The 14,426-nt window shown below is 34.2% G+C and overlaps 1 pseudogene; it reads left to right on the top strand.

Moving 5' to 3' along the window:
• Nucleotides 1-11,669, top strand: part of LOC150108713 (E3 SUMO-protein ligase KIAA1586 pseudogene) — a 36,661-nt pseudogene extending 24,992 nt beyond the window's left edge.
• The last annotated feature ends 2,757 nt before the right edge of the window (nt 11,670-14,426 follow it).

A 14,426-nucleotide genomic window follows, 5' to 3' on the forward strand; every position in this document is an offset into this window, starting at 1 on the left:
CGTTTGAACTCGTACATGAAGAATTTGGCACATGAAACGTAAAGGTTTGGCCACTACTGCCTTAGGCAATCAAATAGCAGGCTTGTTTTTCTTTATACGCAGAAGAAAAAAGTAATATAGACGGTACTGTGTATACTGATGTCTCATCATCAAACTAGAAAAGCCAAGTCGTATTTAAACATTGATCAGTGGCGGCCGGTGAAAATTTTAAGTGGGGATGCTGCAAATTCCAAATTAAAAAAAAAATAATAATAATAACTAATTTTTTCCTAATCGGTAACCAATTTATTAATAAGTAAATTTATATATTTCGAAAATTTTGATACTTGCCGATATTCGTTTGCACTTGTCACTGCACGTGACAAGTGAATCCGACACTGCTCGTTGAGCAATGTCGCTACAGATAAATTGTATGCTTGCGCGCGTTATTTCTGTGAAATACGAAATTTTGTTTTGACCAAAATTACTTTTACCAAAAATATTTCACTGTAATATTTTTTTGAAAAATATTTCGCCCTCACCACGAAGCAATGTCGGATTCACTTGTTATGTGCAGTGACCAGTGTTGTATACGAATATCGGCGAGTCTAGCTACAATTGACCGAATGTGATAATTCCGCAACTGCGTTAGATCGCAATGCAATTGTTTCGTAATCTAAAGCGTTAATCAATTTCAATTATTAACTATTCAATCAATGTCGAAACATAAGCTGTAACCTTTAATGTTGTATTTTATTTATATAATGTTGTAAGCATTGTTATTCTTTATAAACACAAACAAATTTTAATTTTTTTCGTTTTTTTCCTTCGGGGTGCTGCAGTGTCGCAGTGCTTATGTACAAGCCGCCATTGACATTAACCCACTGTACCATTAACCCTCTTTCAATGCAATAAAATGTAGTTACTGTTGTGACAATGCAATAACATTACTTCAAATGCATTTCATGGTTTGAATCTTTCTGCTGTTTTGAAAACTATTTCATATGTAAAATATATTGCATAAAAAACTAGTCCTCATTCTGTCTTCCCCAGAGGAGATCTTTAAGATCTCTATTCTACATGTTCAAAGTGCCTTAGAAAGTGTGGCTAGATTTCTATAAATTAAATTTAAGTAAATTTAAGCACCTCCATCGTGTAATTGGAAGAACAGTACATTGCGTTCTTTAATTAGAAAAGGCCCGTTTGATTCTCATCATGAGAGGAATCTTTTTTTTTCTTCAATTGAAGGTGGTTTACTCGATCTCATACGGAGGTAGCATCTTCATCTTCCATTTTTTCATCTTCCATTTTTCATATACAGAAAAAGCGACCTTGAAAATACATGCAATTTGCAGACAAAAAATACTAGTGGTGGTGGGCAATATAGGTGATGGTTCTCTATAGTTGGTGGATTAAGTGGTGGAGACTGAGTTGTAGAGTAGGGGGTCCTCCCTTGATGAGGCTCCCTTGATCAGACTCCTTGGAGGTGTCATGTAATAAAAATTTGATTTGACAGACATGCAGGTTAGTCATTGATTATAACAGGTGACTATAAGTCACAAAGGTATTTAAACATTTAATAAATAAATCTTTTTTTTATTTAAAAAAAATTGATTTATTTTATGCAGGAACAGAAAGGCGTTTTTGTTCCTGTATAGGGAGTAGATGAGGCCGTTTTAGCCCTATCTAACTTTTGGAGACTGAGTGGACAGTTCAATCTGGTAGCCAATTAGAGATAGCTGGCCCAAGGCTATCACTAATTAACTGGTAAGTAGTGAAGGCGGCAGCTAACAAGTGACGCCACCACGTGGTCCCGAACCCTAACACAATATTTTAAATGTCTGAGAATAGAGTGAATTTGAGGGGCAATTTTCTTCGGTTTATGCAGTGGTTAAATTCAGCCAGAGCGCATCCTCAGAACTTTTTTATTAACTGGGCATGGCCCCAGAACATTATGTTTTGCAACTTTTCTCCCTTTATGGTAATTATGCCTATTCTCTCTCATCTCATCCGATTGGAAACGAGTTGAGTCCACTAAGAAGAAAGGTTCTCCACTTATCGCGATCTTTAGCCATCTCAATCATGACTCTATAGTTGGGTAGATGTGGATGTTCTTCCAGTAACTTTATCCAAGTACTTCTTGGTCTGCCTCTAGGTCTTTTTCTTCCGATATATCCATTCAGAGTTAAATATGGGAGTATATGAGGGCCATTCTCTGAATATGACCAAACCATCTCAGTTGATGCTTAATGATTGTGTCTATTATATTATCTGGGAAGTCTAGATCTGTTCTAACTTGATCATTAGTCTTGTGTTGCATCGAGTGGGTGTTATTAATTTTTCTGAGGCATTTCATTTCAAATGCTTGAAGTTTCTTGATTGGTTGTTGAGTTAATCTCCAGGCTTCTGAAGCATAAGTAGCCGTTGGGATAATAATTGTTTTATATAATTTTAATTTTAGACTCGTTGGGATTTTTTTATTTTTCCATATTTTGTTTAGTTTATTCATGTTGGCCCAACCTAGGTTTAGCCTGTGTTTTACGGTTTCCATATTGTTGAGGTTACTAGCTATAAGACTGCCAAGATATTTATTAACTTGTTCTGGCAGGTGATTTTCAAGATTTATAGAAATATTTTCTTCTTCTCTACCTATATTATTTTTGTTTTATGAAGATTTATTTTCATACCATAAGTTTTACAAGAGTCATTTAAAATATTAATAGTTTTTTCTAGCTGTGGTTTAGAATCTGCTAAAATAATGATATCATCCGCTTATTTTATATGATTAATGTTGGTACCATTGATTTTTACACCTGGTTCATCGGTTATGGTTTTACAGACTTCTTCTAGGAAGATGATAAAGAGTTGAGGTGAGAGAGGGTATCCCTATATTACATCTTTCTCGACTCTGAAATTCTCGGTTTTAATGTTGTTTGTTTTAACAAAAGCTTTGGTGTCTCCATAATAAATTGTAATAAATGTTAAAATATCAGAATCCATTTTTACGTTTTTTAGGACAGTGATCAATTTGTTTCTATTAACTGAATCAAAGGCTTGCTTAAAATCTATAAAACAACAGGATATGGGCAGGTTCTTTCCCAATATTTTTCTGCTATATTATTAATGGTGAAGATATGGTCTATAGTGGATCTATGTGGCCTGAATATTGCTTGGTTTTCCTCTATGATTTTTTCTGTAAGCACCTGTGTTCTCTTTTGTATAATTCGAATGAATAATTTATAACTATGACTTAAGAGTGTTATGGGTCTGTAATTTTCACATATTCTTTTGTCTCATTTTTTTTTGTGAATTCGTATAATAATTCTTGTTTTCCAGTCAGTTGGAATTACTCCAGTATAAAGAATTTTATTAAATAAATTCATTAAGAAATTAACGGCCACCATATTTCCATAGTTCTATAGATATTTCATCTTTACCCGTAGCTTTTGAACGTTTCATTTGGGTTATTGCATTTATAATTTCAGCTGAGGTTATGGGTGGTGCCGTTTCATATATTATCTTTTCTGTTATACTTTCCTCCTCCTATTCTTTTTGAAATAATGTTTGATAGTAGCCCTTCCAAATTATTTTAATATTTTGTATTGACCCAGTTTCTAGATTGTTTTTATCTTTCATTGTTAATGGTTTAACTTTATAGATCTTAGTTAATACTTTGATAATTTTGTATACCCTTTTATTAGCTTCTTCGCAGAATTTTGCTTTTTCCTTCAACCAGTTATTTTTGGCAGATATGCACATTTTATCAATTTTGTTTTTAAGATTCTTATAATGTTGTTTATTTTCTTCTGTATTTTTTTATATTTAATATATGCTTTGCTGTTCATTTTTCTTCTAAAGTATTTAGAATTTCAGGGATCATCCATTCATGATTTGGTCTTGATGTTGTATCAAGTATGTTTCTTGCAGTACTTGTAACAATTTTTTTACCTTGATTCCATGTATTTTCTATGTATTTTTCATAGGATAATCTTCTAAACTCATTTCCTATTAGTGTCTGATAATTATCTTGCATAGATTTCTCTTTCAGTTTTGACAGGTCGACTTTGTTGATAGGAGCTTGTGATTTACGATACTTGAATTTTAGTTTAATTTTTGCTGCTAGCAGTTCATGGTCAGTGTCGAAGTCTGGAGTTTTTAAAGTTCTAACATTTTGTACTGATGATTTCCAATTGCGTTTGATTAGAATCAATACAGTTCTTTGTTGTACCATCTGGTGAGGTCCATGTGTATTTGTGGGAAGGTCTAAGGAAAAAAAGGGTGTTACAGATAAATAGATTATTTACTTTACAAAATTCTTTCACCTCTTTCATTTCTGTTATCAACTCCGAACCTGCCCATAACATCCTCCATGCCTGGGGTGAACTTCCAATTTTGGCATTAAAATCTCCCATCACTATTAATATATCTTTCTTATTGGTCTTGTCTATTAGATCTTGCAACTTATAAAAGGTATCGATTTCTTCATCTTCATGTGACTGGTCGGTTTTGTTTCCTGACCATACAGAGCTTTTAAATTGACTATTGCTGAGACCTGGCACAAAACCAGTAAATACTTTTATATTTATCTAAACACTTCATAACAGGCGTACACCAAAAAAAAAAAAAAAAACAATCTTTCATTTCATACATTTCAAAAAACCTTCCAGCAGATTACATTATGTTATTATTCATTCAACAATTGTTTATAGTTTCGAGTGTGTGTATATAAAGTCAATATCAACAGTCGCCTGATTACAAACGATTACAATTAATATGTTAGAAGTATTATATTATTTGTAATTTTGGTTTTAATGTTTCTGGTGGTGTGGAAGAGAAGGCCTGATGGTTTAAACTCCACCAGAATAAATAAAATTAAAGAAAAAAAATGTTGCGACAATCTAGCAATAGCCTCACATTTATGATCCTTACTTTAAGATCCTTACTGCCAAAGTGAAGATAAAATTCAACAGGAAAAATAATATCAGAAAAGAAGAAAACATCAACCTATCAAAACTAAAAGATAGCTCAAGCAGAAGTCGATTTTTAGAACAGATGTGCTTGAAATTAAAACCCTCCATCTTCCAGAACAGAGGAAAATACTGGGAAGAAGGAAAAGAAACGGTGTTATCAATTGCAAAAGACACTCTAGGTTCCAAACCCAAAATAAACGAACAGTGGAATAACCCAAGAAATCATAGCTACTATAGAAGAGGAAAGAGAGGCCAAGATACTTGTGCACCAACAAAACAATGAAGAGAATAGAGAAAAATACAGAGCACTAAAAAATAAAGTTGATAACCTATGCAAAAAAGCCAAAGAAAATGGTTAGAAGAAAAAGCTAAGAAATGCCAAGAAGCATACCAACAAAACAACCTAAAAGTCTTCCATGATACTGTAAGAGAAATTACAAAGGAATTCTCAGCAAAAGCAGTAACAATGATAAACAACAAGATGACTGAAACCAGGAATATTGAATATATAAGAAAAATCTGGTCAAACCATTTTAAGACTATCTTCCACCAAGGAAACAAAAACTACAATGCCAACAACAGAAGAAAATAATGATCACCCAAAAATTTTACAAGAAGTTAGATACGCAATAAAACAGATGAAAAACAATAAAGCACCAGGCATTGATACTATCCCTACTGAACTGTGGTCATATGGAGGCAGCATATCAATAGAATATTTAACAACCCTATTCAATAAAATACTACAAACAGGAGAGATCCCAGATGACTGGAGAACTGGAAAGATCATCCCAATATACAAGAAAAGAGACAAAAGAGATTGCAGAAATTACAGACCAATCAATTTACTCCCTCATACCTATAAAATATTCATAAGAATTATACAAAATAGATTAAAAAACACCTACGAAGAAATGATAGGCATAGAATAAGCTGGTTTCCGAGGAAACTATTCAACAATAGACCAAATTTTCACATTGCACCAACTAGCAGAGCTCAGCTGGGAAGACCATAAAGAACTATATTGTTGTTTTGTGGACTTTAAACATCAACAGAGAAATCCTTCTTAAAATTCTACTAGAAAAAGCAATAGACAAATATATAATAGTTTCTGATAAAATATTACTCTAAGACAAATGCAATAATTAAAAAAGGACACACTGACAACAGAACCCATAGAGATCCAAAAAGGAGTAATGCAAGGATGCCTATTATCCCCATGCCTATTCAACATATATCTAGAAGTTGCAAAGAAAGCAATAGACAATGAGCCTGGAATCAATGTCAACGGTTTAAACATAAATAATATCAAATATGCAGATGATCTCGTCCTTCTTGCAAGAACCCCAAATGAACTACAAAAGTTGATCAACAAGCTAAACGAAACCTGCAAAACATATGACATGACAATAAATATATAAAAGACAAAAGTGATGAAAATAGGGAGGAACAGAACTACCTTCTCAGCCACCCTAAACGGAGAACAAATAGAACAAGTAGACAACTTCATATACCTTGGATCAAAACTAACAGAAACAATAGATGAACTCAAAACAATCAAACACAGAATTGCGATAGGATGGACCACCATGGGAAAATTACAGAAAATCTGGAAAACAAACAAGATATCTAAACAAGCCAAAATCAAATTATATGAAGCAATAATTATACTAACAGTCATCTATGGAGCAGAAGCGTGGACAGTTAAAAAAAAGAGAGGAGAAAAAACTGCTGGCATTTGAAATGAAATGCTTAAGAAAAATAAATAGAACAAGTTGGATAGAAAAGAAAACAAACATCACAGTCAGACAAGAACTATTATATAAAAAGACAATAATAGAAAAAATTAGAAAACAACAACTGAGATGGTTTGGACATACTGTATGCATGGATGCAGACAGACTTCCTAACGTCCTAATCAATACTTTTCCAACTGAAAAAAGAAGACCTGGAAGACCAAGAATTACCTGGCTGAAATTAATAAAGAACATCTTGGGATGCAGAACATATAAGGAACTTTTTCGAACAGCAAGGAATAGAGAAGACTGGAAGATTCTGCTCAAGAGAAGACTCAACCCGTCTTAGATGGAAGAGAAGAAGAAGATACTTTAAGGGCCCTGAAGTTTATTCGTTTAGAATTTAACCACTGAGTTTAAGGGACGAAAAACCAGCTCGCCCGGGGAAGAGATCGACTAACTTGGGAACCGGTCGGAAAAAAGGCTTAGAAATGTTCCTCTAGTCAGCGACTAGACTCGAACTTATGTCTTTCTTTGTGCGGTCAAGCGCCATAGCGCGCAAACGCCACAATGTGGTTTTTCATTGCATTCCATTTTCCACTTCGTAAAACTGTGCTCTTCCCATGAGTTATGTCTCTGCATGGGATATATTCATAGGTGTGTTGGGACCGACTTGTTAAAATTTTTCAAATTTAGCGAGCCGGTTATTAAAATTCTTTATGAAAGGATAGATGATGAATGATAGTATATACTTTTTCTCGTAAATATTTTGAAATTTTATAATAAACACTCACATATATTATTATTAATAAATAAAAAATCAGCTAACGCCTTTTATTCCCTTATAGGCAGTAGGCGAGGCCTTTTAACCCTATCTAGCTTTTGGACACTGAGTGGGCAGTTGAATCTCCACCAGCAGCCAATCAGAGATAGCTGGCCCATGTCTATCACTAATTATAGCAACCACCGATGAAGAGGCTGGCAAACAAGTGCTGCCATCTCTTGGTACCTAACCCTAACAAGATATGTGTCACTGTCTGCAATAATGTGGGTAATATGGTCAATTATTTGAGATTACGGGATGAAAAACCCGAGTTTCTGGGAGGAAAAACCTGCTTACCCACGCCAGAGATCGACTAACTGGGGAATTGGTCGAAAAAAGGCTTAGAAAAAGTTCCTCCAGTCGGCGACTAGACTTAAACTTAAGTCTGATTATCATCATCATAAATAAATGCATAAAGGAGAATTCACAAAACACAAACTCAATTTACGAACGGGAATTTGGAAACGATTTACTCAACAATGTCTGTATTCATTAAAACATAAATAAGTTATCAATCCCGTACTAGGTATTTGAATAAACAATAATGCCTTATTTTTCGGCGAATTTCCAAGAACTTGCAACATTAAGTTCTTGCAAATGCAATATTGTTGCACTATTGATAAATATAAAAATTCTTCGCGATGGCTAGTCTCTGGTCATTTGATCGACTATTCACAATGTATAATTGTGCCAGTCATAAACGAGTGGTAATATTAGTGTTACATTTTTTTTATTTTGTTCAGGATTTCACTTGATAATACATATATAATACATATACATAATAATAATCGTTGTAGGTAAAATAGGTTATAGGATAAGTAGATTGTAGGTAATATAGGAAAATTTTCTTTATACAGTATGTTTTTATTTCGTTTTTTTTTTTTTTTTTTTTTTTTTTTGTTTATAATTAAAATAATTTTAATCAGGGTTTGAGTTTTGCGGTCGAGAAAGTGGATAGTTGAAAAAATGAAATAGAAATAAGCAACAATAAATATTCTTCTGTTTTTTACGAAATGTATGTAAGAACAACAATGCTTTTCCATTAGAAAAATGTTAAGACATTTTTTCCCCCAGCCCTTGCTATTCAAAATGTCGAAGAGGCAAACCGATTTACGAAACTTCTTAAACATTAAAAGGACAAAATTTGAAGATGCAGAAACAAAGACATCTGAAGATACAATAGAACTTTGTGAAGAATCAATTTCTTCAAATATTATAGAAGATTCGATCTGTGAAGATAATGAAAATTCCTTATTAGGAGAAAAATCTAATCCTTCTCTTCCAGATTGTTGGTGTAAGGTGTGAACAACAACTAATAACTTTACCTTTCTTAGAACAGTATAAATGGCTTGATATAAAGGAACACTGGGATGCGAAGATGAAAAGTTGGAAATTTAGGAGTATCTGTGGAGGAACATGTGCATTATAGAAGATTCGATCTGTGAAGATAATGAAAATTCCTTATTAGGAGAAAAATCTAATCCTTCTCTTCCAGATTGTTGGTGTAAGGTGTGAACAACAACTAATAACTTTACCTTTCTTAGAACAGTATAAATGGCTTGATATAAAGGAACACTGGGATGCGAAGATGAAAAGTTGGAAATTTAGGAGTATCTGTGGAGGAACATGTGCATGTATCAAAAGAATGGGAGTACGTATTGGATTGTCCCAAATGGAAACAATAAATGTTCTAGACAGGCTTCTTTGAGAAAAGAAAATCGAGAACATAATTTGTCAAAATCACATAGTCTTGTACAGGATTTATTAAGGAAATCAGCCAATAACGCTATACCAAATTTAATAAAAAAATAAATTCTAAACTGATTGAAATTACTGTGAAAATATTTAACACTGTGTATAGTTTAATAAAACGAAATAGATCCTTAGCTGATATTGAAGGGACACTAGAATTGCAAACAAAAAACGATGTTGACATAGGAAATTGTTTACATATGCGATATAGTGCTACAAATATTGCAGAGCATATTGGAAATGAAATTAGAATAAAAATATTTAAAAATGTGATCAACGAGAAGTCTAAAATTTGCATTACAATCGTCCACAATTTCGAAAAGAAGTACTTTAGTAATCTATTTATATTATATATTACAATATAGTGTACCATCCATCTCCAATCCAGTTATGTTGTTTGTTGCATTGAAAGAACTGATATCTACAACTGCAGAAAATATTTTAAATATTTTAATGTCCACATTGAATGAATTTGGATTTGATTATGAATATTTACAATCAAATTTAATAGCTTTTTGTTCTGACGGCCAGTACAATGCTAGGGAGGAAGTCTGGAGTGGCTACCAAATTAATGTAAAAATTTCCAAAAATAATTGTTTGGCATTGTTTAAATCATAGGCATCAGCTAGCACTTGACTATTCAATTACTGATATAAAACAAATCATTTAAAAATATTTTTAGATAAAATTTATTCAATCAAATAAAAATCAGATAGAACTTGCAGCTATAGCAAAGGAACTCGATATAGAGATTATTAAAATTGGGCGAGTTCTCGGGCCGCATGTAGTTTGCGATCTGCTAAAGCAGTATGGCGAGCATATCGTGCTTTGTATCAGCATTTTGCTCAGTCCGCAGTTTATACCGGTATGGCAAAGAGATTAACAAATATAATTTTTTTTTTTTTTAAAGATCTGGCTCTAATGATAGATATTCTGGAAGAATTTTCTTTACTTTCAATGCGCCTTCAATCCCAAAAAACAAATTTAACCAAAGCTCAAACGTTAATAAAGCATACAATACATGCCTTTGAACTTAAAAACAATTACGGGAAGAATGAGCAACAAATTAATGAGTTAATGGAATCTGACAAATATAAGCATATTCCATCTTATAACGACACAAAAATAATGTCACTTCCCAAAGAAAAATTGCTTCACACAATTATTTTATGAATTTGCGACTTTTACCCAGCATCTTAGAACTATTCGATTTACGAGATGAATCCACATGGCCCTATGAAAAAATTAACTTCACCTTGGTTGGAAGGTGAAAGAAAATTAGATCAATTAATTGAAGTTTTGAAATACCAGATAAATAAAAAGGATTTTCAAGATTTTGTGGATGACAATATAAAGGGAAAAAGTGAATCGGTTCCTACAACAGTCAGTAGCGCAGAAGCTGAAAGAGGTTTTAGTTTAATGAATGTGATATGTTCAAAACTTAGAAACAGTTTAACGATTGAACATATTTCTGATTTCATGACGATTAATTTACTGGGCAACAATTGAAAGAATAGGACGCCACACCTTTCGTAAATTCGTGGATAAATAAAAATCACAGATACGAGGGTACGACAGAAAAATTTTAGTAAAAATCAAATTTCTGTTTGGAAATTATAAAAATTTTAGAAAAATATTATTCAATAAAAATAAATATTGAATTATTGTTTAGTTTTGTTATTATCACAATTTATTTCATGAAAGGATTTGAAAACACTCGCTATGCATCCTGCCACAGACCGACCCGAAATATTCGTCAATTAAATTTTCTGCAGCATGTTCCACTTGTGGGGTCGCTGCTAATGATGAGTCTCCTCCACATCCTCCTGTGTTGGGCTATCACCACATCTAAGTCCTCAAGTCCTCTTCTACCAACTCCCCCATCTCTTCTTTGACTGCCAATGCTTCCTCCTTCCTTGCACATCTATCTGCATGACCTTTCTTCCCACATATTCGTCCTCCCTCCTCATCACATGACCAAACATTTCCTCCTGCATATTCGCTCCTAAGTTCACAACTTTCACTGTTCCCCTCACATAGTCACAGACAATCCTTTCTGTCACACCACACATCCACTTAAGCATTGTCATCTCTACCACCTCCATCCTGCTGTAATTTTTCCTCAGGGCCACAGTTTCCATAGCATACGTCATAACTGACCTCATTAGTCCTATAAATTTTGCCTTTCAGATTGATCGGCACCCTCTTATCACATATCACTCGAGCCATCTCTCTCTCCAGTTCCTCCAACCGGCTTGTATCCTGCATCTCACTTCATTCTCAGCCCCTCCATCTTCTTCCACTGTTGAACCTAAGTATCTAAAGTTCCTCACCTCCCTGATGACATTTCCTTCCAGCTCTAGATGTCTCCTGGCCGCCGTTCACTTTGCAACACATACTCTGTCTTACTTCTGCTCAGTCTCATACCTCTCTTCCAGTACTTTCCAGTTTAGCTACCACTTCTCTTGAATCTGCACACAGTAAAATGTCATCTGCATACGTTGTCCAAGGCGAGTCTTCTCTCACCTCCTCCATCACAATATTAAATTAAACATCAAACAGAAACGGACTTAAAGCTGATGACAATGAAGAGACGAGTGACCAAGTTAGTGACAGCTCTGTGGAATGGTCCATATGAGGATAGAGCAAAGGTGTGGATCGCAGTTTTGCTGAAATATTCGTTAATACCTTTATAATTCATTGTAATTTACCGCCATAGTGTAATTTCTCGTGAATATTACTAAGGTCTATAAGAGGCTCACAGATAAGTATGTGAAAAAAACTGAAAACATGATGGCAAAATATTTTACACTGGCTTGTCCCTCTTTCCCCCTGGTCACATTAGCCCCGGTTCTATACTTTGAGGGGCCCTGGGCGAAATAGAATGGCGATGCCCCTTAAAGATAAAAAATAATTAGTTTAGGGCACTTGCTTTGCCAGTGCAGGGCCTTCTACCTCTGCACAAGGCCATAGGTCACATAAAGCGAGCCGATTGTTAAAAATTTACCAAACACACCACTTGATACATTGCAAGGGTTGGCAAATATCGGAGTTACTTGGACATTGAAGAAAACAGACATGTAAATACAGAGGTTATTATCCCTCTTTCAAGGCTATAATTTGGGCACTTCTACTACTAGTGCACAGATTTGACCACCTGAATTACTTGTGAATCAGGAAATGGTGGTGATATTGAAGAGACGAGTGACCAAGTTAGTGACAGGTCTGTGGATCACAGAGTTTAGCTGATGGGTGGAAGTGAAGGATATAATAAAAATCTTATTAAAGAGATTCTATAAGATTGACACAAAAGAAAATTTTCAATACGCATAGGAGTAAAACAAGGAGTCACATTTGGAAGTTGGCTAAGTGTGTGATTAATAAGGAGTGAGGACAGGTTCTCTTATTGAAAGTTTTTCCACTTGGTTATATTATAATTATAAATTAAAGATACCAAGAAATTATATTCTTAGTTTAATCCTTTATCCAATTGTAAGCAAACAAAGTTTACACCTGAAGAATTTTTCAGGACAGGGCAACTCATATATTGAGGCTAATTACTTCATATCACTTGCCTTAGAATTCCATAATGCAAAGCACATATCCTTATGAACATGTATAATACTATGCATTATGGGAAGGGTCACTACCCAGCCTGGCTTCGACCTTTGAGGTCGAATTAGTGGGAGCCAGACCCATGTATAATGCATAGCAATATATACGTGCTTTGCATTATGGGATATTAAGGTGTGATATGAAGCCATTAACCCCTATATATATATATATATATATTGCCCTGTCCTGAAAACACTTCAGGTACAAACTTTGTTTCCTTACATAATAAATGTAATTTAATCCTTTATCCAAGTGTGAGCAAACAAAGTTTGCACCTGAAAATATCTTCTGGATTGGGGTAAGGTAGTACAACACCAGGAAACTCGTAGCAAAGGTGGACCAAGCTAACATCGCTCCTAGCTCAGTATCTCCCATAATGCAAAACATCTCATTGCAGATATGTATAATGTTATGCATTAAGGGAAAGGCCACTACCCAGACTAGTTTCGACCTTTATTGAGGTCTCTTCAGTGGGAGCCAGACCAAGAAGTGGAGATACCAGGCAGAAGCAATGGCGAGGTCATCTTTAACTATAGCAGTTGCCAAAAGGTGTGCCACCTTTTTATTAAATTACTCTGGATTTAGAGAAAGATGTTGAAAGTTTATTTTCCACTAGGTTCGACTATAATAAATGTAGTTTAATCCTTTATCCAAGTGTGAGCAAACAAAGTTTGCACCTGAAAATATCTTCAGGACTGGGGAAAGGTAGTACAACACCGGGCAACTCTTAGCAAAGGTGGACCAAGCTAACATTGCTCCTAGCTCGGTATCTCCCATAATGCAAATCACATCTCCTTGCAGATATGTATAATGTTATGCATTAAGTGAAAGCCCACTACCCAGACTAGTTTCGACCTTTATTGAGGTCTCTTCAGTGGGAAGAGATATCTGCAAGATGTGTTTTGCATTATGGGAGATACTGAGCTAGGAGTGATGTAATTCTCACATTCAGCTTTATTCTTTTTTTTTTAACAGATGGGAACAATGAGAGCTCAATTCCAGTACAAGTATCCCTCGATGTTACCGCATATATATCAAATCTGACAATCAATGGAAAAAATTGCAATTTGTCAACGATCGATTACTGTATTAATAATTTATTTTATATGCTACTCTTTTAGGAAAGAGTATTTTCCATAAATGTAAAGCACATCTCCTAGAGGAGATGTATGATAAATAAGTCTTTGGCTCTCTATTGTAATAGATGGTTTATTTATTTTCAGTTACAATCTAAAAATTATTGAACAAAGAATAATAATAAAAAAAAAAATAAACCATACTATACTGACATCGGAGGTCGCGGTATCTCTCAGATAGTTTATTGTCAAATATATCACAAACCTTTACATAACATGCTAAACCAAACTGATAGCAAAAAACAGTGAGGAATATCACTCATAACATGTGAATGCACAGCTACTCATGACCTCCAAGCTACAAAATGAATTGTGTAAGAATATTTATATTAAACATTTTGCTTTTTTATGTAAACTATATATTAAAATATAACCACACGGAATGAACAATCAGAGAAGAGCAAACCGAAGGTCA

This window comes from Typopeltis vanoorti, chromosome 3, assembly GCF_054136105.1.
Source record: "Typopeltis vanoorti isolate ZY-2024b chromosome 3, IOZ_Tvanoo_1.0, whole genome shotgun sequence".
NCBI classification, from domain to species: Eukaryota; Metazoa; Arthropoda; class Arachnida; order Uropygi; family Thelyphonidae; genus Typopeltis; species Typopeltis vanoorti.